We start from the raw sequence: 24475 nt of genomic DNA, 5'->3' as shown, positions 1-24475 counted from the left end.
GTACTCAATATTCTATTGTGCAGACCTTAATAAAATAATATGTTTTTTTGCCTATATTACTGTACATCCCTAATCATAGTAATGGACAGTTCTTTTGTGTCTAGAGTTCTTCATGTTTCTTCTGTGTGCAGTGTAACCCTGCTATATGCCCCATCAGCTGACATGAGGGCAGTGTATCATCACCTGAAGTGTTCAGTGTGCCTTTAAAATGAATGGCTCAAGGGGCTATTTTTGTGGCAATTTCTTATAAATTATGCTGCGTATCTACTGACAAAATTTTCAGTTCTGTTTCTGAATAATATATCTGTCTATACCAGTTCCTCTATGACTTCTGATAGTCAAACTCCCAAATGCAAATGCTTAAAAAACAACTTGCCAAAAAGACCTGTTTAAGTGTTTTTATGGGGGGGGGCAAGCCCCCATGCACCCCCCCCCCAATTTGGGGGGGGGGGACACCCACAAATTAGATAAAAAATATGTCTGGTCCAACTAGACGAAAGGTAGAAAAACTCTAGAAAAACAGCTTGTCAGCACTAGTCACTGATAATGCTTTTCTTTGAAGTCGGTTGTAGTGCGACTGACTTTCTGACTTTTGGTGAACTGACATTTGGTGCATCAGTGGTGGTCAAGCAGTAGGGTAGCGTTCAGTAGCATATCTGAGATCCTTTTTCAGCTACGTGTTTAGCACTTATTATTCACATGTAGCATTTCTTCCAGCGGTTTTCTGTAGTCTCTCCTATCCCGCTGCTGTACTGTTGGTAGTAGGACTCTTCCTATTACTCTTTTCCAAATCGCCCTCTTACTAAATTCTCTTTGCTTATTTTTGGCGAATGATCTTAGATGAAAATATTGACATCGCTGGAAGAACATTGTGAAAGGGGTTGTTTTTTATAAAAAATATTTAGCAAAGTGCACATCTCTAATTAGGGAAGGTTATAGAGAGGCATGCTTCCTATAAACAGCAGTACTACTGCGTAAACTACTTGGTCTTAAACATATCACATTAACATCCAAGCCATGAGGCTTTTATGTTCCATATAAATAAAATCTGCTACCACTGCATTCTTTTTTGAACTGCAAAAGGTTTTTGTTTTTATAATAGAGATTGTGATTTTGGAAACCAGGGGAGGAGGTTTAGAGAAGCCATATTGGAAAAGAAAGACTGCATTTGTTAAATTAAACCCAGTGCTCATTCTCTGACTGTTGTTGTGTCTTTTGGCTTTTTCTGGTTAGGGGTCACCACAGCGGAACTCTGGTCCACTAATGATTAGCAGTAGATTTTTACGTGCTGAGTTGCCAGCCCTGACACACAACCTTCAACGAAGGTATGCCCATTTACGCACGTCTCCACATAGAAAACGCTCTAGCTGAGAATAGAACCGGACAACGCTTTACTGTGAAATGACAACACTACCGCATCACCACCTGTAATAGTCAAAATAATGTTTAACTGGATACTTGTTCACTTTGTGACAGCTTTTATATTGGATTGTGAACAAGAAACATGGATAATGAACTTTATAAACATTCACTAAAATGCAGACATTTTTTAATTTTTTTTGTTTTTATAATGGTTATTGTGGTTTTGGGAACCAGGGGAGGAGGTTTAGAGAAGCCATATGGAAAATAAAGATTCCATTTGGAAAATTAAGCTCAGCGTTCATTCTCTCTAAACTTAGTAATGTTTGTAATAGTGCTACTCCCTCATTTTAATAGTATAAGAAACTTTCACATTGCTGTAAAGTGCAATGCAAAATGTTTTAGGGTTCAGCTGAGACCCCCCCCCCCCCCAGTCAGGCTTTTCCGAACATGATTCGTCAGTGGATACATTTCCAGTCTTTTTTTTAATTCATCAGTACAGTGTAAATGTTGGTCTCTGCAAGTGTTTTAAAATGATGTACCATGCTTTATGTCACAGCTCCACTCCAGTTATGCTATGTGGCTACCAATGTGTGCTTGGTGTGTGTGTGTGTGTGTGTGTGTGTGTGTGTGTGTGTGTGTGTGTGTGTGTGTGTGTGTGTGTGTTTGTGTGTGTGTGTTTAATAGTGTACGCTAATTCTACATTGCTAAAATGGACTTATATGTTTTTTCATCTTAATCATAAAAATACTTCATCAGAAACTTAGTTTAAATAACTTGAGATCAACAAATCACATGCAGTCAATCAACCAATTATAAACATCACATTTTTGAAGCTCTCTGCTTCAAGATGCATTTAATGTTTTCAGAGTAATTTAAGCCTGGAAAAGAACTGATTGTAAGGGAAAGATGCAAACAAAGCACTCTATTTCATAATTTAGTACCAGTCATCACCTCTCATTTCACTTGTAGCTTGATCTAGTACAAAGAAATAAAATCTCTTGTAATTTGGATAAGCAGCTGAATCTTTAATCAAAACATTTTTGGTTTTGGTTATGATGCCATACAAGTGTTCATATGTTCTACATTTTATTTATTTATTTATTTACTTAGTTGCTGACATTTGATTACTGGAAAGGCCCGACTGGATAGAAATCCATTTTCAGTGGAAGCCCAGGCAGAAAAGCTACAAATTATTACAAAACATTTTAAGAACAATAATTTTACAGTCATATATTATGCATATGTTAGTTGATGTTGTAGTTCTAACCAGTTAGTCTTTTCCGTGTTATACAGTGGTGGATTCTGAAAGGGGTATGTGCGGCATCTTTAGCAACTTTGTCATAGTGTTGTTCAAGTTTTAATGTTTATAAAGCCTGGAGGTTAGAAAGGATGGATGCACCATAAAGAAGAGTGGGATGGAGATAAGTAGTGACGTGTAATTTTACTTGCATCAGTGAAAAGCTTTTTGACTCTGTAAAGCATCCCTAGTTTTTCATATGCATTTTTGTATATGCAGGTCGAATGTAAGATTATCATCCACTATCACCCTCATAGTTTGCTATGAGAAGTGACTTCAATGGTTGTATTATCAAGAGAGACGACTTTAAATTTATTTTTTTCTTGAGAGAGGGATTTTGGGAAAAAAGTAGTAGTTTGGTCTGTTTTGGGTTGAGCATGACTTATGAGTTATGCAGTCATGTTTCAGTAGTTGTTAAAGCTTTCTGAGTAATTTTTTGGAGGTGTATCATGTTGTCAGATGTGCAAATGAGAGTGGAATCCTCTGCATATTGTATTAGGGTAGCCTGTTGTGTGGATGTATAGAGAGTGTTGGTGAAAATGTTAAAGAGGAGGTGACCAAGGATAATGCCTCGTGGTAAACCAGTGATGACTGGTAGGTAGGGAGAGAGTGTGGAGTGCCATTTTACTGACTGATACCTATTGGACAGGAAGCTTTTGAACCATAGAAGGGTGGACTGAGAGAGACCTAGTGAGGATATTTGAAGTAAAAGTCTGCTGTGACAAACAGTTTTGAAGTCTTTAGACAAGTGTAGACATAAGGACGAGACTAGTTTGCCATTATCTCTAGCTTTATTGGCAGCGTCTATATAGGTTAGAATGGCTGTGCTAGTACTATGGGAAGGATGGAAGCCATGTTGTGTAGGGGATAAGAGTTCTTCCTGCAGGAGATAGTCTAGCAATTGTTTTTGAATACATTTTTCAAGTATTTTGGTGAGGGGAGATAAGATTGCTATAGGTCTAAAGTTGTTAATGTCTGTTGAATATATTATTTTGTGCAGAGGGATAATGTGTGACTTTTTCCAGAGAGAGGGAACTTGAGATTCCTGGAATGACCTATTTATAAGGATTGAGACATGATAAGCAAAGCTACTGGCTGCTGTTTTTAGGTACTTACATGGTAGGTCATCAGCTGAAGACAAGCACAGTTTTAAGTTTGTTTAAGAATAGTTTTATATAGGATGTGGGCACAAGTTTGAAGGTAAAAGTGGATGTGGTGATATGTGGCTGTTGGGTAGGGCTGGGATTAGATGCTGAGGAATCCTAAGTTAGTGATGCTATACTATCTATAAAATAAGAGTTGAACTGTATCCTAGTTTCAAGTGGTGAGTTATTGGGAGAGGGCTTTGGGATGAATTTTTCCGCTGGATGTAAGATTTCTTTAATGGATGTCCATCATTTTTTTAGAGTTGTGTTTAGTATTACTCTGAAAGTTATAGTATAATTTTTGTCTTCATTTATTTGCTTTTCAGAAATATTGCAAAGCTTTCTGAAGTTTTTAAGATATTGAGGTATTTTATGCTTTCGCAAATTCTTTCCATGCTTTTTCTCTATCCTGCATTAGCATTCTACTCTTTTTGGATACATGACTGCTTTATATTAAAAAGTTATACATTTAACACTTTTATGATTTACAATATTTCCTGATTATTTGTTTTATCATCTCATTATTTATTCAGTTTAGCACTGTGAGGTAAGGTGTAACAAATAATTTTCTGGAATTAGGACAGACTAATGACACTTTACTGAAACTAGCAATGAAGTTATTCAGTTCACTAAATACTTTCATTCACACCTATGTGGCTTTCTGGAGGTGTTAAAGTGGTTAAGAGTAAAATAAAGTGAAATTTAATCTACTAAGCCTGGAAGTAACATGAATGCCTGCTAAGCAGGGATGAAATATTTTGCTGCAGTGATGTGGCTTAATATCTTTGGACTAAACAAGGCAGCAATACAATATTAAATGTCCATGACAAAGAATGAAAAGAGGACCAGGCAAACACTGCCAAACAAATGGCACTGTTTTCTGTGCGAAAAGTTTGGCTACCTAAGATCATGATGCATTGCAAAGTAATAAGTACAATTACTGCACCACAATTTTTATCCAGGTACACTCAACTGCACAGGTTTTTGCAGAATGTCCAGATTTCTGCCTCATATTTTTCATCTGTTTCTCATAAAACTGTAGCTCTTTGGCAAATCAGTGGCAAAACATTAGGATTGAAGTCAGAAAATCATGGCAGACATTTGAGTTTCAGACTTCATATTCTTCTGAAAAGTCATGTTAATGCAAAACGTGTTATTCTATTAACATTCTAAGTTTGTAAGAGGAACATTTAGAAAGTGTCCCTGTTTTTATGTCTTTATCCCTCCATTATTTGTGACTTTGTCAAGATGTCTTGCTCTAGGAGGTTCAGAGGTATGTCAGGTATACTGCTGTACTCACAACTTAGACTAACGCACATTGCTCTCTGGTGTTTTGTTTAAAATATGTGTCTTAGATGCATGACTTTGTTTTCTTATAGTGTGTATGCACAACTAGAATACAAGTTAATAACACAAACAACTCCTAGAAATTTTGTTTAACAAAGGTACCAGGGTGATTTTAGTGGTCCAGTAAAGTAGTAATGGTGTTTCCAGTTTTGTTTTGAATTCTTAGTTTTGTTTTGATTTGCTTAAATGCACCTTATTAATATTTATTAAATAGGCAATGCTGTGCATGTAAGCATGCATGCTTTTAAGCATCACTATATACTTTATGCCAGTAATATGTAATGCAAATTAGCTGTGCATGTCTAGTCTTACCAGTTGATAGATGAAAGCTATCTCTATGTCTTGTACACTCACTGAATTGTAATGGATGAAACCAGCAACTTGGAGAAAGCTAGAATACTGATAGAGTAAGTGGATGAAGGAACTTTGCTTGCAGAGTGAAAGCGTGAACATGACATCCAGGAGAAGTGAGCCAACCACATGATGTGGGCAGCCCTGCACAAGGAGGTGCCCAAAAAGGATGTATTGAAAAGCTAAGCACTTACTCTGTGGCTGTGTTTCATTCACAAAATAAGTAATGCATTTATTGAAGTACCAAAGCACACAAAATAAATACACAAGCAAAATACACAAACACACCAATAAAAACAATGCTTCCTAAAACAGTGTAGGCAACTGTAACTACCCAGCAATCAAAACTGACACAGTCCCATGAAGCAGTACATCCTGAGCAAAAATCACAAGTCAGGCAAGTGGAAATCATCAGCATCCTCAGGAAGCATCGACCCAGTTACACAACCACAGAAAGAATGTCAGCAAAACACAGCAGGCATATCAAGGCAAGGAAACAATTCATGGTCCATAAAGCCCTGCCAATATCAGGCTAAAGGAGCACATAACACAGCAGAATATAACTGGTGCAGTAGGGAGCAGTTAGGTAGGCTGCAAAGATGTCCCAAAGGGAGGGTGCTTTGTATTTGTGCACATAACAGAGAGGCATACAAAAAGTCCAATGGGCTGAAAGCTGTAAAAGCATCCCACAGGCATGATAATTGTGCAAACTGGAGAGCACAACACAAAAGTCTAATGTGCGGTGGTGGGTTGTAAAGGCATTCCACAGGCATGATAACTGTACTCACAAGATAGTCCAACACACAAACCAGTAGGTTGCAGTTTGTAAAAAGTAGCACTGAGGCAGGGTAGCTGTGCACATAAAATAATCCAAAATATAATCTTTGTGGGTGGCAGGCTGCAAAGGCATCCATATGCAGGGTAACTGTGCAGACAAGACAGTCTGAGACATAATCTCAGTGGGTGTCAGACTGCACAGCTATCCAAGAATCAGTCAAGCCCATTGAGGAAGAAGGAATATACATTCAAGTCCCTGGTAGACAGGCAGCAAGCACTCATAGACATAATATAGGTAGCAAAGCCCCCAGGAGGTGTATCAGGATAGATTTCCAAATGGCTAAGAAACAGGTGCAACTACAGCTGGGACTTCATGCATTTAGAAATCCATGGGATACAAACATGCATATATATTAACAGTGATCACAGCGTTTGATTCTTATATCCTTCATTTGCCTACTCTGTGACTCTGAGAAAGTCACTTAACCAAGCAGTACACCTGGCTGACCCCTGAAAATGGACAGTTGTCCAGTGGGATTTTGCAATCATCAAATAAGTAATATAGTGCTGAGGCACTAAAAAGCAATCTTCCCAAACCTCAAAGACCTGTTAAGCCTATAAATGGCAATGCCTATCCTCAGCAATCTCTAAAGAACTCACCAAGAGCAACACAAAACACTACACATATGCCTACACCTAGTGAAAGTCCAAGAGCAAAGCCCATAAAGCAAGCAAGTACATTGACCGGGACTCTTGTCATAAGAGACTCCATTATACAGCACACAGATGCCCTACTCAACAGAATAAACAAGGAGAAAATAACGGTTAGTTGCTTATCTGGAACCACCAAGTTATACACTCACTCAAGTCACTACACCACAGTTACCAGTATGATTCTATCATAGTCGACATGGGAGTTAATAACCTGAAATGTACCTTTTTGGACTATATGAAGAGAGACATTGTTGATCTCTCTGAATATGTGCCTCAGGCAGTTACGTGCCTTGTGTTGAGCAGCATTCTACGTTCACCAAGGATGATGCCGCAGTGCAAACAAAAATAATTAACTTCAATAATTATCTCAATTTCTAGTGTCTTTAAAGGGGGGTTCAATATTTGCCTACAAGGGAGGACATGGTTAATAAACCATATTGCTTTGCAAAAGATGGCCTGCACCTGTCTCACCCAGGCTTTTGAATATCAGCTAAAACTTTCTCCACACCCTCAGAGCCTTTTATAGACAATGACAGATTAACATGATTACTGACATAGCAAATAAAACCTAAAGAAACCTAAAGGTGTTACTGTTCAATGCTAAGAGCCTAAAGAAGAAGAAACTCCACACCCTACAAGCTGTCCTATCTCTGGAAAATATAGACATTTATGCCATTACATGGTTTAAATACACAGAAAGTAATTTAGCAGTGCAAGGCTTCAGTGCCTTCCACACATTTAGACCATCAGCAGCAAATACAGGGACAAAAGTTGGAGAGGAATCAAAATATATATTGGCACCAAGTATAACTCTAGGTTGGTTAATCAGGACAGTGCCTTGGAATTTATCCAAATGCAAATCACAACAGACAAAGTTTCATACCATATCCTAGCAAGCTATAGATCACCATCTATGCCTCTAGAATCCCCATAGCTCATACCTAGACCTACTGGAGATACTCACCATTAAACCAAATACACTATTAATGGGAGACTTTAACTACACCTATATAAACTGGGAAACAAACACTACCTCATAGTCAAAGGCACAATGATTCCTAAACTTTATTGAGACAAATACCCTTGACCAGTGCACACACCCACCAGAGGTTCAGTCATACTGGACCTGGTATTTACCAGTATGGGGGATTTCTGCAAAACCCCCCCCCCCCAATTTCACGTCCTCACTTATAAGGCTGGACCACAAAAACTGTTTCCTTCAAAATAAAAATCAACTTGGTAACCCCAGCAAACTCTGTAACAGTTAAGGACTATTTAAAAGCAAACTACACCTATTAAGTGATAGTATGTCAAAATTCAATGCCTTTTCCAACAGTGAGCTCACAGCAACCTATGTGGAATTGTTCAGAGACCCTATACAACCATGCAAATGGCTGTATAGAGGCTCTGTGCCTACTAGAAGTACACCCAGAACAAACTCTAAAAACAAATCACAGTAGTGGAATCATAACCTTAATATAGCATGCAAAAAAAGAAAAGAGTCATGTCGTAATCAAGAAAAGCAGCTCCCATAATGATAGAAGCTCTCTAATTAAATTAAACAGGAAGCTAAGAGGACGAATCAAGTCCAACAAGGACAATTATGAGGTCAAGATAGCCTCACAGGCTAAACACAACAACAAGACCTTCTACAGCTATGTCTGAAACCTCAAAGGCATCACACATCACTGTGCCAAACTGGTGGTCACTAGTGCCACCTCCACTGAACTGAGTGACAAAGCTAATTTTCTGGCTGACAAATTCATCTCAAATTTCACCCTCCATTCCCCACCTGCCTGCCCAGTGAAATGCTAGCATAACCCCCCCAACTATTAGTAGGGAGCAGGTCCTGGCATGCTCACTAAGGCCAAAAACACAGCCTAAATTGTCCCCTGCAATATCCCAGGATGCCTCCTAAATAGCTAGAAACATGACCTATCAGGACCAATAAACTAAAAAAAAAAAAAAAAACAAACTAAGACTTCCAGAATATCACAACAAGCCAAAAGAACTGGAACTTTAACTGAGAACAGGACACACACATTTTAGCACAAACAATTTATTTTCTGCTTTCATCATTAGACTTCATCAGAAAACAACACATTCAACTGTAAAAAACTTTAAGTAAGCCAATATAAAGTACATCTTCATTCCACAATTAAGTGACATCACAAACTCAACTATTAGACACATACTTCTGTTAAAAACTTATTTGTTCAAGTGAACCCTGCATTTCTTTAAGAAACACTTGATGTTGACTACATCACTCAACCCTGGTGCTTTGTCATAGTGTAACCTGATCTGCCTTGGTGCTTCTTTTTGTTCCAACTCTGTCTTAAAATCCCCACCCCTTATGTGATGTGTTCCCTGTTCCAAAACTGAAAACAGGAACTTATTATAGTTAGGGCACTTCAAGGTGTGTTTAAAAAACGTGTTTCTGCTATCCTTCTTTTTTATGCTATGGTACTGGTCTTTAATCCTGGCACAGAGAACCTGGGTGGTCATCCCAATATAAAATGCAGTACAATGGGAACATAACCCAATGTACACCACACCTTTGGTTTTTACACTTAAAATGATTCTTAAGACAGATATGGCAAACTCCGCGACACCCATGCAGATGGACAATAGAGGTACGATTGCTGAAACTTACACAAATGCACTTTATAAGCACTTACATGAGTGCATGGATCGTGCTATCCCTAACAGAACCAAGATTCTATCCTCCAAAAAAAGGAATCCAATCTGGTGGTCCCCTGCCATAAACAAACTCTACAACAGAAGAAAGAAACTGTTGCAAAAAAGAGTAAAATCCCATGATTGGAGAAACTCCCTGGTCAGCCTCAGTAAAAAGCTGAGATCCCTCATAAAATCCTCCAAAGCTAGTTGCGAAAACAAAGTCACCACTGATTCTAAAGACAACAACAAAACATTCTATAGCTATGTCAAGAATCTCAATAGCAGCACCCAGATCTGCTCTGAGTTACAGCACAATGACACTAAATATACAGAACCAACTGATATTGCCAATATCCTGGCAGATAAGCTCAGTGCTAACTTTACCCCCCTCTCACCCCCTAAAGGGCCCATCTCTATACCAGAAGAATGCAAAGTTCCCGTAATCACGACTGCACAGGCAAAAACCACACTCTCCAAATCGAAGAACACAGCATCCATGGGACCTGACAACATCCCAGGCTGCATTCTACACGAACTACAGAATGAACTGGCACCCCAACTAAGCACCGTGTTCAATCATAACCTCACCTCAGGCTTTGTGCCCACTTAATGGAACACAGCGATGGTTATCCCACTCCACAAAGGAGGAGCCACCATGGACCCCGGAAACTACTGCCCCATTAGCCTAATGAGGCTGGTCTGTAAGGCCATGGAATGTATCATCATGGAATTTATAAACAAAGTCATTGGTAATCTCCAAACTCTGAACCCCACCCAGTTTGGGTTTGTAAAAGGCAGCTCATGTCTCCTAAACCTGATAGACTTCTTTGAAGCAGTCACAAAAGCCGTAGACAAAGGTAAGGTGATTCACACAGCCTATCTGGATCTTGCCAAGGCTTTTGACACCACCCCCCACTCTGGAATTTTAGATAAACTCACTAAACTAGGTATAAATCCCTATGTCACAAGATGGGTTGCCAACTGGCTCACTGACAGAACCCACACTGTGAAAGTAGCAGTCTCCAAACCTGACTTCAGACCAGTGACAAGTGGAGTACCACACGGTTCAGTCCTGGGTCCTCTCCTGTTTGGTATTTACTTTTATAAGTACAGGCTAACACAGAAGGTCTTCAGCTAATGAAGTTCACAGATGACTGCAAACTAGGAGCCATAATCAAAACTCCCCTCGATGTGGACATCCTACAAAAGGGCCTCACTGAGACAGATGCTTGGTGTCAAAGCCATGGCCTTAAGCTCAATGCCAAAAAGTGCATTGTCATCCCCTTTGGTAAAACCTCTGTACCCATGAGCTACCACATAGGTTGTAGTCTAACTAACACCAAAAGTGTGATAACAGACCTTAGGACACAGGTAGACAATAGTCTCTCCTTTGGTAATCACAACACCACAGTAGTCAGGAAATCCTTCTACGTGGCACACCTCTTCACAAAAGGTTTCTCATCCAGGAAAAAAAGAGGTCATTGTTCCCCTCTACTCATTACTCATTAGACCCATTATAGAGTACAATGCCCCTTTTGGTATGTACCTCATAAGACATCTATAACAACTGGAAAGGCTGCAGAAATACCTAACAAAGAGGATTAGCAGCCTCAAACAGATGCCCTATGCAGACCATCTCAAAAAACTCCAGCTTTACTCCATTGCATATCGTCTACTCAGAGGTGATCTCTGCCTAACAAACAAAGCTATGTCAAACCCAGAACTGTTGGACATGCTCCACTTAAAAAAACCCCAATCCCTCCGAGCTACACGCTCTTGGGACATAAACCTTATCAAAACAATAAACAGAACATGCTGGAGGGATCGATTCCTGCCCCAAAGACTTCCCATACTCTGTAACAAACTGCCTATCTATATCAAACAAAGTTCCTCATTAGCACTCTTCAAGAAAAATCTTGGTGATTGGATGGGAGATAGGAAATTCACTCCTGGGATCACCTCTGTGGCTCTGCTCGACATGGGCACAGGAAAATAATTTTCTTGGGTGGTGAACGACAGGGTACCTTTTTGGCTAGGTTTATATAGGCCCTAGGGCCAATAGCCTAGTACCTACCTATGAACCTATGACTGGACACTGAAATAGTGTGTGGCAAATGGGGCAAATTTATGAAAGGTCCCCTCTAATATGTACCTGCAAACAGTACAACTTCCATATTTATGCATACCAAATGGTTTATTTGTGTGTAAAATAGTCCTTTTCTCTGTTTTTTTCACCCTTTCAAATAATAATTTTAAATTATGGTGATTTTTATGCACAAAATGGGGGGGGGGCAACTATCACAAAAAGGTCCTGATTACCCTCTAAAATTTTCCAATTGTCCTGTATAATGCCTCTTATCAATCCACTATCCAAAGTCATGTTCAAGTTTTTTTGTTGGACTTGTTAAAAACTTTAGAGCCACTATAAGGAACTTGTAATGTGGGCAGATACAGTGCCATTCGATTGTCCATGACATACTTAGCCGTACTTCTTAATTTGCCTTCATGGTAATCTCTTTCCAAAAGAAAAAGTGAGCAAATAAAAGACAAATTAAGAAGAACATTTTAGAGGATAATCAGGAATTTACTGTGACGGTCGGCCCCCACCCCCATTTTATGTATAAAAATAACCATGATTTAAAATTATTATTTGAAAGGGTGAAAGAAACCAAGGAAAGGACTATTTCACACACAAATAAACCATTTGGTATGCATAACTGTGGAAGTTGTACTGTTTGCAGGTACATATTATTGGGATTGGGATTTTTTTAAAGTGGAACATGTCCAGCAGCTCTGGGTTTGACATAGCTTTGTATGTTAGGCAGAGATCGCCTCTGAGTAGGCAACATGTGATGGAGTAAAGCTGGAGTTTTTTGAGATGGTTTGCATAGGGCATCTGTTTGAGGCCGGTAATCCTCTTTGTGAGGTATTTCTGCGGCCTTTCCAGTTGTTGTAGATGTCTTGGGAGGTACATACCAAAAGGGGCACGGTATTCTATAATGGGTCTAATGAGTGATGAGTAGAGGGGAACAATGACCTCTTTTTTCCTGGATGAAAAACCTTTTGGGATGAGGTGTGCCACATAGAAGGATTTCCTGACTACTGTGGCAATGTGAGTATCAAAGGAGAGACTACTGTCCACCTGTGTCCCAAGGTCTCTTATCACACTTTTGGTGTTAAGTAGACTACCACCTATGTGGTAGTTCATGGGTACAGAGTTTTTACCAAAAGGGATGACAATGCACTTTTTGGCATTGAGCTTGAGGCCATGGCTTTGACACCAGGCATCTGTCTCAGTGAGGCCCTTTTGTAGGATGTCCACATCGTTAGGAGTTTTGATTATGCCTACTAGTTTGCAGTCATCTGCAAACTTCATTAGCCAAAGACCTTCTGTGTTAGCTTGTACTTCAGAGAAGTAGATACCAAACAGGAGAGGGCCCAGGACTGAACCCAGTGGTACTACACTTGTTACTGGTCTGAAGTCGGATTTGGAGTCTGCTACTTTCACAGTGTGGGTTCTGTCAGTGAGCCAGTTGGCAACCCATCTTGTATCATATGGATTTATACCTAGTTTAGTGAGTTTATCTATAATTCCAGAGTGGGGGGTGGTGTCAAAAGCCTTGGCAAGATCTAGATAGGCTGTGTGAACCACCTTGCCCTCATCTACAGCTTTGGTGACCGCTTCAAAGAAGTCTATCAGGTTTAGGAGACATGATCTGCCTTTTACAAACCCAAACTGTGTGGGGTCCAGAGTTTGGAGATTACCAGTGTCATTGTTTATAAGGTCCATGATGACATGTTCCATAGCCTTGCAGACCAGGCTCATCAGGCTAATGGGGCAGCAGTTCCCGGGGTCTGTGGTGGTTCCCCCTTTGTGGAGTGAGATGACCATTGCTGTGCGTCATTCAGTGGACACAAAGCCTGAGGTAAGGCTATGATTGAACATGGTACTAAGGTGGGGTGCCAGTTCATTCTGTGGTTTGTGTAGAACGCAGCCTGGGATGTTATCAGGTCCCATGGATGCTGTGTTCTTAGCTTTGAAGAGTGTGGTTTTTACCTGTGCATCTGTGATTATAGGAACTTTGCATTCTTCTGGTATAGAGATGGGCCCTTTAGGGGTGAGAGGGGGGTAAAGTTAGCACTGAACCTATCTGCCAGGATGTTTTGCAATATCAGTTGGTTCTGTATATTTAGTACCTTTGTGCTATAACTCAGAGCAGATCTGAGTGTTGCCATTGAGATTCTTGATATATCTATAGAATGCTTTGTGGTTGCCTTTAGAATCAGTGGCAATTTTGTTTCCATAACTAGCTTTGGAGGATTTTATGAGGGATCTCAGCTTCATACTGAGGCTGACCAGAGAGTTCCTCCAATCATGGGATTTTACTCTTTTTTGCAACAGTTTCTTTCTTTTGTTGTAGAGTTTGTTTATGTCAGGGGACCGCCAGACTGGCTTCCCTTTTTTTTGCATGATCCATGCACTTGTGTAAGTGCTTATAAAGTGCATTTGTGTAGGATTCAGCAGTTGTACCTCTATTGTCCATCTGCATGGGTGTTGTGAAGTTTGCCACTTCTGTCTTAAGAAGCTTGAAGTTGGCTTTGGAGAAATTTTTTACCGTGGTTTCCCTAATGGGGGGTGGGGGCGGGATGTGGATGTTTAGGGTGATTAGTTTGTGGTCGGATCTGACTAATGAAGAACTGACCTCTGGTGTAGAACACTGGTTGCCCATGTTGGTAATGACCAGGTCTAGGATATTGCTGCCCCTGGTGGCGGTGTGGATAAGTTGATCCAAGGTGTTGGTTTTTATGAATTCCAGAAAATGTTGAGCAAAAGAGTTGGTACATGAGTAGTTTTCCCAGTTAATGGTGGGGTAGTTGAAATCACCCATTATTAGGGTGTTAGGTTGCACCCTAATATTTTCCAGTGTATCAAGAAATGAGGAGTGGGAATCCCGGGGCATGGTGGGGGATCTGTAGCAAGCTACAATTTGGATTGCGGTCTTGCCCAGAGTTAATTGCACTTGGATAATCTCGGATGCATTATGCTGAGCAATTAGCCTGGAGGTGTGGATATCCTTAATGAATATGGACATGCCTCTGCCTTTAGTGTTTCGGTCCAGGTTAGGTGGCCAAAAGGTATGGTATGAATTATAGCTTGGTAATGCAGGAGTGCTCTCTGGAGCCTTGAACCAGGTATCTGTCACTGCACAGATGTCGATGTTCTCCATTTTAAGGAGTGCCTAGAGTGAGTGCATTTTGAGGTTTAGACCTCTATCACTGAGTAGTATTACCCTCAGATTTTGCTTGCTTGTATCTGTTACGGTGGTGAATTTGTCATTTGAACCTTGTCTAAAAAAGGCACTATAGGGGTGGCAAGATCCTTAGCCAGTATCCGGAATCCCAAGGTTGTCAGGTGCAGGCCATCTCTGGCAAAGCATCATGGTCTGTCGATCATGTCATCCCAGGCAGACAGATACTGGATCCCCTTAGAATGACACCAGAAACTTAGGCAATTGTTGAAGTCAATCGTTTTGTCCTTGTACTGTGGTATCATTCTGGGTGATGGCAGGATGCTACTCAGGGCTAGGGTCATACCTGCCTGGGCTACAAGATCAGAAAGCTCCTCCATGTCTCTTTTCATGTAGTCCAGGGAGGTACATCTCAGGTCATTCACATCAACATGGACAATGACAGAGTCATATTTGTACTTGTTGTGGAGTGACCTGAGTGCATGTGTTATGTGGCAGATCCTGGCACCCGACAGGCAGCCGGCAGTAACTTTCTCCTTGTTTAGCCTGGTGAGTGGAACATCAGTGTGCCTGACTATAGAGTCACCCATGAATAGAGTGTTGAGTACGTTATTATGTCTTATCAGCTGTGGTTGAGTGGAAAACTGAGTTTGTGGGCTATGTGTCTTTTGGGTTGTGTTGAGGGGTGAAGGTTGCTTGTGTTTCTGCTTTGGAGTTTCCTGTTGTTTGGGCAGATTTTTAGTGAGAGCCTCCATGAATGTAGGTATGTGTTTTGTGTTTCTATGTGTGTGTTTTGGTGGTGTAGGTTTTAAGGGACTATGTGATGAGTGTGGTGTGGTGCAAGTGTTTACCTTCTCCCCTTGACTGTCTAGTCCAGTCTTGGGTGAAGTGAGCTTTGCTTCCAGTTTGGCTATATAAGTGCATCTCTCACAGGTTGTAGTGTTGGGTGGTAGGAGGAGAGGCTTGTCTGTGTACATGAGGCAATTGCTGCATTGTCCCAAGATGCCCAGATTCATCAGGTAGACATGAGAAAACACCAGGAGCTGACCCTTAGACATGCCTGGATAGGTGCTTATTTATTAAGTACTGAAAACTGTTTTCCTCTAGACAAGTGAGGAAAGCTGAGTGCTGTAGTAATTTGTAGCTTATTTAGTGCTTACAATGGACCACTTGAGCCACTTTTCAGCTATAGCCTCAAAACAGGCTTTGTATCTTATTTAGTGCTTACAACGGACCACTTGAGTCACTTTTCAGCTATAGCCTCAAAACAGGCTTTGTACCTTTTGAATGGAGGACTGCAATACTTATCCCACTTCATACTGGTGGACCATCAACAGACCTCAGAAACCACAGACTTATTATTTGACAAGTCTAATATGCAATGCCATGGAATGAATTATCATTGAAATGATCAACATAGACATAGGCAACCTTCAGACATTGGACCCAACCCAATTTATCTTTGTCAAGGGATGGTCATGTCTACTAAACCTGGTGGGTTTCTTTGAGAGGGTCATCAAGGCAATGGATGAGGAGAAAATTGTGCATATTACCTACCTGTACCTGGCTAAGGTGTTCGATACAACACCCCACTTATGTATAGTTGGCGAACTCACCAAACTTGGCGTAATCCCTACATAACTCACTGGATTGCCAGCTGGCTCACAGACAGCACCCAGGACATCAGGAATGGTGATATAATTTAACAGCAGGGTACCTCAGGGCATTGTGCTGGTGTGATGTGTCCCTACTCCAGTCCAGCAATCAAGGAGACTTATTTCTCACTACTGACTCCAGTGAGGGATGGTCACTAACAGCAAATAATGGATTCACACTGTATTTTCAGATGCATCTCCCTGCACTAAGCACAATTTCCCTTAAGAGTGCACAGGGAGCCCACCAAGACCTGGGGCTAGACTCTCTTTCCCTCTTCAGGCCCACACAAAACTCCACACTGACTACTTTGGAGTTCTGTGCCCTGTTCCCAGTAGCTAACAAACACACTTGGATATCTGAGTTTTACACATACATACACACCTGGGAAAAGCTGGCACAGATTTACTAGCTGTGCCCCTTTCTGCCCTGACTCTGAGGCAATCATGCTGCCATCAGTCAGCTACCCTAAGGCTCTTACAAATAGTACCCAATTATACTGTGTAAAAGTAATACTGATACAAATGGTAGGGTGTAAACAAAGTGGCAAAGCTTTCCGAAGTGGCCACGTTGTCAATAAAACAAGCATTAGTACTCTCAAGATGTTAAAAGTATTCTGTAAAGGACTAACCACAAAGAAAGATATTAAAATATTTAATGCTAAATAGTAAAACAGAAAACAGGTGAATACTGGCTATAATAAACAACAGAGATTCAACCACAATGATATAAAAATAATACAGTTGGATAGTTTCTCATAGATGCAGAAAACAATAATAAACAATTCTCACTAAATGTTCCTGACTAAAAAAATTACTGTTCCCTAACAGCTGTTTACCACAGCAAAAAAAAAAAAAAATATATGTATATATATATATATATATATATATATATATATATATATATATATATATATATATACACACATCCTTTCCTGTCAGGTTCCAACGTGCTGCTGCAAGAGTTCTAAAGAAACCAGATGCTGGTTAGAGGATGACATTACCTCTGGTCACCTAACTTTTGGTACAATACACACACACACACACACACACACACACACACACACACACACACACACACACACACACACACACACACACACACACCTTTGCTAATATCTGTGGTAGCATCTGTAAGCTAAAACACAATTTCAAACTTTCCACCCTTCCAGGATTCTTTGGTAAACAAACACAAATAATCAGTTACAACAATACAACCTAACAAACATGCATACATTCTTTCTGTCCAGCAGGACCTATGCTGGATGGATGCATTTTTAACACAAGTAACTTTGCAAATATATATTTTAACTCAGACATATGTACAAATCAGTGGGATAGCCAAATAACATAAAATTCTTTACAAAACTACAGCTAGCTATGTTGGTATATGTACACATGTACTGTCCTACTCTCCCTGGCACAGATGGCACAACCTGATAACATCACAGCTGGGACCTCTCCAATGTGGTATCCCTTTCTTGGCAGTAAAGGCTAATGTTAGGTCCTTTGGCAGACCAAGTCCACAGATCACTGAAAATTGGGAGCTATCATAGTTTCCCCATGACACAATGGTCATATAATAGGGTCTAACACAGACAAATCACTGGTGCCAACGTCATGGATTAAACCTTCATGCCTAGACGTGCATTATAGTGCCTATTGGTAAAACTGCCACTCAGGCTAATTACTACATTGATAAGACACCCCTAAGAGTCAACCCGGTAGTCAGTGATCTGGGAACATATGTAGATAATAATCTGACCTTTTCCAACATGTGGCCAAGGTAGTAAGAAAATCATTCTGTGTCACTCAACTTATTAGTAATGACATGGCATCCAATTCCAAGGAATTCAAAGTGCTGCTTTATTTGGCTTTTATCACACCCACCATTGAATATAATGCCCCCTTCAGCTTGTTCGTGACCCATGTATGCAACAGCTGGAATGCTCACTAAGGTTCCTTACTAGAAAAACCCAGGCTAGAAACACATTGTCCTATATAGATCACCTTAAAACCCTGTCTCAGTTTTTGGTCTCTAACAGGTTACTAAGAGGCAATCTATATCTGGGATACAAGGTGACCTCGGGTCTAGCTCTGATAGACCTTTTGTACATCCTCAGAAAGAACAGAACAGCATCAGAACCACTAGATCTAAAGATTTAAATTTTGCTTGTGACATAAATAAGACATGTTGGTGAGATAGATATGTTTCAGGGGATCCCCACCCTCTGGAACAGGGTCCAAATCTGTGTGAAGCACAGTTTGCCACTAACCCTATTTAACCATAACCTTGACCAATGGATGGAAAATCTGAAATTCACCCTGGGTCTAGACCTATGTCTCTGATATTGAAAGGCAGACAGTAATGCCAAAACTAACACACCTCCCTTCCCACATAACCTCTAGAAACTTCTTCACTAACATACCCTTCCTAATAAACACCCATGATATATAAGAACACAGTTAGGTTGGGTTGCATGGCTAGGCTTATTAACCTCCTGATAGTTGTTAGTCTAGTTATACCTATAAAGTTGTAAAGTAAATTACTATACTACATATATAAATGTAAATAATGCCCAACAGCATCAACATACCACAAATTTTTACCTGTTGTGTGTCCATGCTATCTGAGTCTTTAGCTCGCCAAACCCTGCATGTGGCTACCCATACTACTGTGTGCTGTATAATGTGGTACATTTCTGTAAATCCCAACCTGTGAGCATAAAACCACATTGGTATTGTATTAGTAACACAAAATGTAAATCTAAGGAAAGAGTTGCTACATTGAAGGTTACTAACCGGAAAGAGCTGCAGAAGTCCTTCCAACAAACTCTAATACATGTGAGAGATGCAGTTACACAGCCAAACTGGAGGCAGAGCTCTCTCAATCCAAGACTGGCGCAGTCAGTCAGGAGGAAAAGGTAACCACCCACACTAGAAATCCAGTCTCACACAGACCTATTGCATCTGCGTACCCAACACATAAACACACAAAAACATACTCGGAGGCTCTAAATAAAAATCTGCCTAAACAGCAAAGACCTCCTAAGCGGATATCCAAGCAACAGCCACCCCTCAACATTACCCATGAATCACATATCTCACAAAATCAGTGTGCCTCACAGTCGCAGCCCTTAAGGCCAAACAACACACCAAATATACTTGTTATAGGGGACTCTATTGTCCGACACACTGACGTCCCGCTCACCGGACTGAACAAGGAGAAGGTCACTGTAAGCTGCCTGTCGGGTGCCAGGATCTGCCACATAATGCAAGCACTCAGGTCACTCCAAAGCAAGTACAAATATGACTCCATCATTGTCCATGCTGGTGTGAATGACCTGAGACGTACCTCCCTGGACTACATGAAAAGAGACATAGAGGAGCTCTCTGACCATGTAGCCCAGGCTGGTATGACCCTGACCTTGAGTAGCATCTTGCCCTCACCAAGAATGATGCCACAGTATAAAGACAAAATGATCAGTTTCAACAATTGGCTAAAGTATTGGTGTCATTCAAAGGGGATCCAGTGTCTGTCTGCCTGGGATGACATGCTCGACAAGCCACGTTGCTTCGCTAAGGACGGCTTGCATCTGTCACCCTTAGGCTTTTGTATACTGGCCAAGACTCTTGCCACCCCCATAGTGCATTTTTTAGGCAAGGCTCAAAGGACAAACCTACCTCCATAGACAACCCAAAGATAAAAAACTAATGCTACTCAATGCCAGAAGTCTAAACCTCAAGATGCACGCACTCGAGGCTCTCCTCAGTATGGAGAAAATTGATGTCTGTGCAGTAACAGAAACCTGGTTCAGGTTATAACTCATACCATGCGTTTCGGCCCCAAAACTCTGACCGAAGCACAAAAGGAGGGGGAGTATCTATATTCATCAAAGATACCTACACCTCCAGGTTAGTGGCACTGCACGAAGCATCAGAAACCATCCATGTGCAACTAACAGCGGGCAAAACTGCCTTTCAGTTTGTAGCCTGCTACAGAACACCCTCCCTATTACAGGAACCCCACTTGGCATTCCTGAGAACACTGGAGAATATGAAGATCTCTCCAAACGCTATGTTATTGGGTGACTTCAACTACCCAAACATTGACTGGGAAAACTACTCAAGCTCAAACACCCTCACCCAACGGTTCCTTGAATTTATAAACTCTAACGCAATAGAACAACTGGTCACCACTCCCACAAGAGGGAACAACATATTGGACCTGGTCATCACCAACATGGGGACTCTATGTTCCACACCTGAGGTAAACCCCTCATTGGTAAGATCAGACCATAAACAAATTTCCCTGGCCATCCATATCCCATCCCCACCCCCAGCCAAGGAAATCACTGTAAAGAATTTCTCAAAAGCCAACTTTGCACTTCTCAGGACTGAGGTGAAATCTTCAAAGCCCCTGGGCCAGAGGATAATACAGCCCAATCCACAGAATCCTTTACAAATGCATTCTATGAGCACCTGCAGGAATGCATGGATCGTGCTATCCCAAATAAAACCAAGACTCACTCCTCCAAAAACAGGAGACCGGTCTGGTGGACCCCGGCCATAAATAAACTATATAACAGAAGGAGGAAGCTACTACATGACAAAGCAAAATCCGAAAAAGGGAAGGCATTTCTAATCAGTATTAGCAAGAAACTTCGATCCCTCATAAAATCATCAAAGGCCAGTTTCGAAAGAAAAATTGCCCTAGACACTAAAGATAATCACAAGGCCTTCTTTAGTTATGTCAGGAACATGGGCGGAAACTCCCAGATATGCTCTGAATTGTTGCATAACGGTACAAAAATCTACCGAACCTACAGACATAGCCAACATCCCGGCAGACAGATTTAGTGCAAACTTCTCCCCCCCTTCCCCCCAAAGGAGCAAATGCCTATCCCAACTGAATGTAACCTCCCTGACATCACAGATGCACAGGTGAAAGCTGCCCTCTCCAAAGCAAAAAACACAGCATCTATGGGACTGGACGGTGTCCCAGGCTGTGTCTTACATGAGCTCCAAGAAGAACTGAACCCTCACATTAAGTCACTGTTCAAACTTAGCCTTACTACAGGATATGTACCCAAAGAATGGCGTACAGCTACAGTGATCCCACTCCACAAAGGTGGTGCCACAACGGACCCCGGAAACTATCGCCCCATAAGCCTGACTAGTCTGGTCTGTAAAGCTATGGAGCGTATTATCATGGAACTCATAAACAAAGACATTGGGAGCCTCCAGACACTGGACCCTACCCAATTCGGCTTTGTTAAGGGCAGATCTTGCCTCTTAAACCTAGTTGATTTTCTTTGAAACAGTTACCAAAGCCATAGATGAGGGCAAGGTAGTCCACACAGCCTACCTGGACCACGCAAAAGCCTTCGACACAATACCCCACTCAGGCATCATAAATAAGCTTACCAGCTTAAATATCAACCCCTATATCACAAGATGGGTTGCAAACTGGCTCAGAGATAGAACCCACATGGTCAGAATCGCAGGTGCCATGTCTGAATCCAAACCAGTTACAAGTGGCGTCCCACAGGGCTCAGTTCTGGGACCTCTCTTGTTCGGTATATACTTCTCTGAGGTTCAGGCTAACACGGGGGGATTATGGCTGACAAAGTTCGCAGATGACTGCAAACTGGGGCCCATAATCGTATCTCCAGCTGACACAAGCATCCTCCAAAAGGGTCTCACAGAGACGGATGCTTGGTGCCAGAGCCATGGCCTCAAGCTAAATGCCAAAAAGTGCATAGTCATCCCCTTTGGGAAAAACAAGGTGTCCACAAATTACCACATAGGTGGTAATCCATTAAGTACGGAAGAAGTAATTAGAGATTTGGTGACCAACGTAGATAGTAATCTCTCCTTTGATAATCACATTGCCAAAGTGGTTAGAAAGACCTTTTATATAGCCCACCTTATCACAAAAGGGTTCGCATCTAGATCAAGAGAGGTCATTGTGCCCCTCTACTCGTCACTCATCAGGCCCATAATTGAATACAATGCCCCTTTTGGGATGTACCTTACCTGACACCTGCAGCAACTGGAGAGACCCCAAAAGTACCTCACCAAGAGGATCATGGGCTACAAACAGATGTCCTATGCAGCTCGACTAAAGAAACTCCAGCTCTACCTAGTTGCTTACTGCCTACGCAGAGGCGATCTATGCCTGACGTACAAAGCCATGTCAAACCCAGAATTAATGGACATGCTCCACCTCAAAAAATCCAAGTCCCTTAGAGCTACACGCTCCAGGGACCTAAACCTCAGCACAAAAATAAATAGGACATGCTGGAGGGACAGATTCATTTCCCAGAGGCTCCCCTCACTCTGGAATAGAATCCCAATTCATGTTAGACATAGCCCCTCGCTGACCCTCTTCAAGCGAAATCTGGACACCTGGGATCTCTTCTGTGTCCCTGCTAGACAGAGGCACAGTAAACTAATCTTAAAAGGGTACCTTCTGTGACCTACTTTACAGAGGCACAGTAGGCTAATCTAATAGGGAGGCGGAAGCCAAATATACTCTGGCTAGGCTTATAAATGCCCTAGGGCAGGTAGCCTAGCATCTACCTATGAACCTATGACCCTATAAGTCAACAAGATATGATCAAGTCCCAGAACCAAATTCAGTAGTAATGGCTAAGGTGATACACAATTTAAGAAAAATGTGGTATAGCGTCAACAGACATACTCTACAAATTTGTTCAGAATACACCTCAGGATACCCCTGATGAGGTTGTTGAAATGTTATCATTCAAGAAGTCCCCAACCAGGATATCAGTATGACAAGCAAAGAAAATGCAGCAGATCAACTAGATTTACCCCAAATCATTAAGGATTTCATGTTGGGGTATTTTCACTAAGAGAAGGCAGTTTCCTGTTCTGGAGGTCTGAAAGAAATGATGATAACATCACTGTGTTGCTTCTAACAGCAAAAATATTTTTTTTGACATGCATTATGGTCACTTATTTGTGGTGCACAGTTCCTCATTTTACATGCACAGGAAGGTTCGCAGAAAGTAGCCAGTCTCCAACAGGTATAGAAAAGTAGTACTGAAGGAACACTGTATATACTCCAATGTGTAAATGGAATGCAAACAGGACAGAACAAGAGCAGTGATAAAGCAGAGCCCATACACATATCAGATCACATATGACAATATCATCATGAATGTCATGACGACAACACACTGATTGGTACTCTACAGACAACAAGGGAAAAAGCACGGGATATCAATTCTTTTCCCAGGAGTGGTGCTTTTAAATGATAACAAGTGCCAACTTTATTCCACCTTGTCGCAGTGCCAGTACACGTGCAGCATAAGATGGTGAACCTTATGTCAGATTGTCTGCTCCAAGTAAATAAGTAGTCATAGAGCCTTGTACGGGAATATCACTTGCACAACATTAATGCACTACAGTCAAAGTTGTGAAAACGAGGGCTGTAGAAAGGGTGGCATCTACCTCTCTGCCACTGTTATAAGAGTATCAGATATCAGTCATACACGTTATGTTCCTTGCTTAGAATTAGATAGTATACCAGTGGTCCATATTTGGCATTATCCTGGGTTTCCAAACAACTATGCATTCTGTACAGCTGTAAACATACTGTGGTCTTCATGGGGAGCAAGCTATCTAAAACAAACTTTCCACTGATGTATGGATGTTACCTTTCACCATCAGCAGTCAGGCCTATTGCCATTTGTTGGTGACGCCCCCTTTCACATAATAAGGGCTCTGTTGCATAATGGTACATCCTCCACAGTCAGCTTCATGACCAAGGGGGAAGGTCTTCCTTTCCACAGTCATGCCCTTTTGCTGATGTTGTGTGATTATTTTCTGAGCTCATGCATAGTTAGTAGATGTACAGTCTCCTTACTTTCCTTC

Source organism: Protopterus annectens, chromosome 5.part0, assembly GCF_019279795.1.
Source record: "Protopterus annectens isolate FY-2018-M chromosome 5.part0, PAN1.0, whole genome shotgun sequence".
NCBI classification, from domain to species: domain Eukaryota; kingdom Metazoa; phylum Chordata; order Ceratodontiformes; family Protopteridae; genus Protopterus; species Protopterus annectens.
Note: the sequence above shows the minus strand (reverse complement) of the source record.